Source organism: Alexandromys fortis, unplaced genomic scaffold (genome assembly GCF_014885135.2).
Source record: "Alexandromys fortis isolate MF-2015 unplaced genomic scaffold, M_Fortis_MF-2015_v1.1 scaffold_278, whole genome shotgun sequence".
Lineage (NCBI taxonomy): Eukaryota > Metazoa > Chordata > Mammalia > Rodentia > Cricetidae > Alexandromys > Alexandromys fortis.
The window spans coordinates 45742-51399 of record NW_026068175.1 but is presented as its reverse complement, the minus strand read 5'-3'; positions in this window follow the sequence as shown (position 1 = coordinate 51399).

Genomic DNA, 5658 nt, shown 5'->3' with positions numbered 1-5658 from the left:
GAAAGAGACAGAAATCTTTAATAAATAAATAAAAAATAAAAAATAAATAAATAAAATGATTTGTATATTATATTTTGATCATCACATTTGCCCCTTCCCAACTTCTCCCATATCTGCCAATCCTCCTCCAATTTCACATTTCTCCTCTCTCTCTCTCTTTTCCCAAAAATAAGAAAAAAAAAACAAAACACTAAGACTAAAACTACCAACCAAATGAAACTCTGTTTTTTTTAGCCCATAATAAATCATGGAATCCATGTCATGATAGCCAGCTATTCATGGGTTTGGGACTTGCCCTGGTGCATGCTTAATATGCCCAGTGACACTTCTTTGGAGAAAACTGTTCTCTTTTTTCCCATCGTGTATCAATTGCAAATACCATCTTGGCTCAGGTAGAACTTTGTGTCCACTTTTCCTTTCCAACGCCTGTATTTTGCCTGGTGTTGTCCCTGTTTGGATCTTGTGTGTGCTTTCACAATCTATGTATACCAGTCCTGCTATGTCTGGAAGATTCTGTTCTCTTCAATCATCAACCATGTCTGGCTTTTACAATTTTTGCACTTTCTCTTTTGCACAGATCCCTGAACCTTGAGAGGAGGTTTTTATTTGTTTGTTTGCTTGCTTGTTTCTATTTTACTTTCCTAATTTGTTTACCTACCCAAGTCTTACTACTCACTAGGATATAACAAACTAAAATTAGTTCCCATTCTACAAGACTAGTATATATAGAGAGGTGACCTTAGATTATCATGCAAACAAACTATATCTTCCAATATCTCTAAGAAAGATAAGATCATGATCTATCCATTTAAACTCAAGGGTACAATGTTAAAGACACACACACACACACACACACACACACACAGCATAAGGGCACACACAAAAGTGTATCATTCTCAAAACTGACAAACACTAACTTAATAAAAAAAAGCAAGTTGGATCAAATAATGTTTGATTTGAGCAATTACAGAACCCCTAACCAACACAAGCACACATCAAACACACATCCTTAGGAAAAACTCCTGTGCACACTCTCTGGCACAAGGTGGTCTCACAGAAGCTCACAAGTGCTCTTTCTCATTGCCCCTGCTGATTCGCTACTTACTGCAACTGACTTTTCTCTGATAGTCCTCTCTGCACATTCTAACTTAAATTCAACAAGATTCTTCTATGTCTCTGTAACATATTATTATTCACCATCCTTTTGTTTCTGCCTCTAGTTTATGTTTAATGCGGTCACAAAGATTGAATTGATCTGTCCACATATTCTCTGGGCACAGTCCCAGTTGTCTGAGCAAAGGATATGCCAATATGGTCATGAGGAATTTCCACTGGTTTTGGCTTTGTTTCCATCTGAGAATGAGAAACTTTTTTTACAGTGCTAAATAGGTACTGAAGCTGGAACATCATACTTGCTAAGCACAGGCTTGCCGCTGAGCTATGCCCTCAAACTCTATTGTTTTCATAGACTAGGATGCCTTTTCTAGTTTCTTACTCTTTGCTTTCACCCATCATACTTTCTGCTTTCTATTTTCAAAAACTTGTTTAAATTTTAAGATTCCACATTTAAGTCTCTGCTTTGTGTCAACTATGTCTTTATGGCCCTCATTCATCTCATCTTTAAACTGTTAAAAAGGTACTTAGAGTTTAAAACAGTTTGTCATCCTCACAAGTGTAAGTGGAGGCTTTGTTCTCACTTACTTCCCACCTCATGGATTTTAACAATAAAAATATGTTACTTCAATGTTAAAATGCAGCCTGAAAGGAAAGTAGATAAAAAGAAAGACCACTTAAGTGACTAAATTAATTCATTTTTCCTCCTTCATTGCCCACATATGTAACATTTTAAATATGACTTTCATGTTTAAATAGCTTATTTTTCATTGATGTATTTTATGTTAAATTATATTTATTTATTCTGTCATTTAAGATCGAAAAGATTCAATTCAGTTTTTTTGCTAGTTCCATACCCTATTATCAGGTTTCCTTGCCAGGTGTCCCACAACTCTGGCATCTCTAACAACTTAGTGTGTACATCATAATCCTTGCTCCACCTTCACATCATACAATCCTCTCTGGGCCTCCATGCAGGGTCACCCTGACACATGTCTGTGGGTAGTCTGTGTTTGTTCCCATCTGTTGCAGGACAAAAAGCGAAACATAGGCACCAATACAACCACCAGACCTTTGATCTACAATTAACTAGTCCTGCCTGAAAAATATGCTAGTGTAATGGTGACAAAAAGTTTGTGACAATAACCAGCTACTGTCCGATTTGACTTGAGGCCTACTCCGCATGATGGATCTCATACCCAACACTGTTGGGTGGCCAAGAATCAGAGACTAGTTATCCCTGGGGTCAGGGGGAAAACAAATGCTGATCTAAAAGAAAAAAACAGAAAGTAACATGAAAATGATTCCTCATGATATTCTCCTATTTTCATAGATCAGCATCTTATTCAGAAATTTTCCAGTTGAGTTTTCTCCTCTTGGATAATTCTAGGGCATGTCAAGTTAGCAATTAACTTTAAGCAGAGTATTCCTAAAGGGACCTGTGGAGATTATTCTGTGGGTGAAGAGCTTGCTGTGTAAGTGTGAGTTTAGATTGTCCATGTGCCCATCTGTCTCTGTGGAAAACAAAGTGTGATGATATGTATATGATCCCAGAACTGGGGTGGTAAAGACAGGAGAATTGACCAGTTATCACTAGCCAACCTATTGTGCCAACTGGTGAGTTCCAGGTTCAGTGAAAGACATTGCCTTAGAAAAGGTATAGAAGCATTTGAGGAAGACACTTGATATCAGCTTCTAACCTTCACATGTGCAAACATGCTCAAGTATGTGTGGATACACACACACAAGCATGCACACACTCCCTTAAAAAAGCTGATTTGCCTCTGACTGGGAATAACATTTGGCACAAATGTGATTCTAAGTTTAATACTTAGTTTATTCTTAGCTTGGAGTCCCGGCTATCCAAGAGGAACAAGAAGAGTCTATGGAGGTGTATCAATAAATATTGCTTGTGATGCTTTACTGAAATCCAGTGTATGCCAAATCCAGGAGACTTAAGGAAGAATTCAGTTAGAAAAACATACCATATTCAGTTTACCTGACGCCCGTTCTTACATGACAGCAGAGGCCAGGGGAATGATAAAATGAAGGGAGAAGAAATTTTCAGTCAGCACTTGTCAATGGTGGATACATATGTGTACATTTATGTATAGCATATAAAGCATCCTGTGTGGCTATAACAAGCACCATTTTATGTATAATAATGAATGTACATAATAATAGGTTGTGTGCTAGGAAAAAGTAAGTACCAATAAAAGATGTGTCTCCCAAGCCCTAAATTTCTCAATTTCTCCATAAATACAAAGTTCACAGTATCTGTATTATATATCCTCCCCTTGTACCCAAAATGCACACCATCTAGGCCCATTAAAGGTAATAAGGCAGTGTGTGAACAGAATATCTTATCCTATCTTTAGGAGCATTAGCATTTTCTAAAGTCAGAATGCTTCATTTACAAGCCAGCCACAGCTGGTGCTGTAGCTGAAACTATTGCCTCCCACCAGTCAAAGTATCTGTGAGCTAGGGGCTTTCCAGTCATCTCTCAGGTAAGGATCATTTTATTTACCAGGTAATCATAGAGCAAAGCATCAAGCATAGTGACGTTTGAAAATTAAACATCAGTACACCTGTATCCCTAACTTCTCTTAGGCTTATTCACTTTTCAAACAGTGGAATACATTTCTTGTCTGTTTAGTTGTAATAATTTTAAAAATTATAACTGCAAGCCAACAGAATGTGAAAGATGCAGGTGTTTAGGGCAATTTGAATCGTGGCTGATGGGAAGGCTGACTGAGCATGCTGCCAGACATTCACACAACCAGGCCATATAGAAACACTGGACATGTTCTGTAAAAGTTAATTTCCTTCCCTTCTTCATGGATGCTAAAGATTCCAGGTGGAGGGTGTGTAATTTATTTGTACTCACACAGGTATTACTTGTAGAAGAGTGTGTATTCAGGGGAAAATTATGCTGTCACATTACTCATTGACACTTCATGAGTGTAACTAACTGTGTTCATATATAGACAGCCATGAAAGGATTGCAATGGAGCATCAACAATCAGAAGGTTGTTTCTAAACAAAAGGCACAAGTTTCAAACCTGATTTGAGGGGTTGGAGATATGGCTCAGAGGTTAAGAACACTGGCTGCTCTTCCAGAGGTCCGGAGTTCAATTCCCAGATGGCTCACAACCATCTGTACGGAGATCTGGCTTCCTCCTCTGGCGTTTGGGCATACATTGAGGCAGAATGTTGTATACATAATAAATAAATCTTTAAAAAAAACTGATTTGAGTCTTAACTTAAGGGGTGCTCTTTGTTTTTTTCCTTCATTTTGTATTAGCTGCTGTAATCAGAATCTGAGGGTTCACCTCAATCTATGTCTCTTCCGTCAGAGCCACATCATACTTGCTAGCCAAGTGGGTACCTCTATTTGTTCTCTTCCAAGGTAGCTATGCCCTCTCTTCTTCACTGGGTAATAGTTTAGTTTGTTAACTGTGCCTCCTGGCCATATATTCATAAATTAAATACAGCTTACAACCCTAAAACATAGCTCAGAGGGTAAAGGGGTTTTCTGAAAAGCCTGGCAACTTGAATTCGATTCTGGAACACATGTAAAGGTAGAAGCAAAGAAATAATTTCAAAAGTTGTCCTCTGCACTCATATTAATTAATCAAATTAATAAAAATTAAATCAGAAATATTTAAAATTATCAGTCAGTCACAAATTGGTAAAGCTTCAAGAAATAGCTCTAAGAGTTTCATTAGATTATATATGTCATATAATCTGATTCTCTAACAAAAGGAAATCATGAAGATATTTCTGGTCCTAGTTATTTAAATTAATATACTAGAAGAACCATTGATTTCACAATGTTTGATGTACACAAAGAATTACAGACATTTGTTGTAGGGAGGATGTTCGTTTGTTCCCAGCTGCCCAGAACAGAAATAATCACACAGAAATGAAGTGGTGGCTTAGATTAATGCAGACAAATTGTGATAGGTATTATCACAACTTTAATGGAAAACCAGACTCACGAAACCAAGGTTCCAGCAGAGTACAAGAAGCAGGAAAGGACCCGCGGCTTTGCGCACCCAATTTATCAGTAAACATTCGCCTGAGGCGAGCCCAACCCAATGGGCAGGCTTATCCCTACATCTCCCCCTTTTTGTCTAAATAAAACAGAACTAAACCAAATACAACTATAAACAATAATAACAAATAATAGATATAACAAACAATATTGAGAACAAAAGTTTTACCAGACATTCTATCTCAAGGAGTCTAAATAATGTAGAGAGTAATTACAATTATATAATCTTGAACTCCGTCAAAGATCTGAGAAGGGAATAAATATTACTTAACAAATGAGAGATATCCAAAATGTGCCATAAATGACAGAGACAAGAGACTACCTGGGCAATGACCCAAATTCTCGTTCGCAATGTTGAGTCAACCAACTTTGGCTAAGGCCTACCATAACTGACATACCATTATCAAATGGAAGGAACTTTCTTAGAATTACCCTACCCTGTCTTGGCAAGATAAGACAATCCTGTTTCATATCTTTGTCAGTAGATG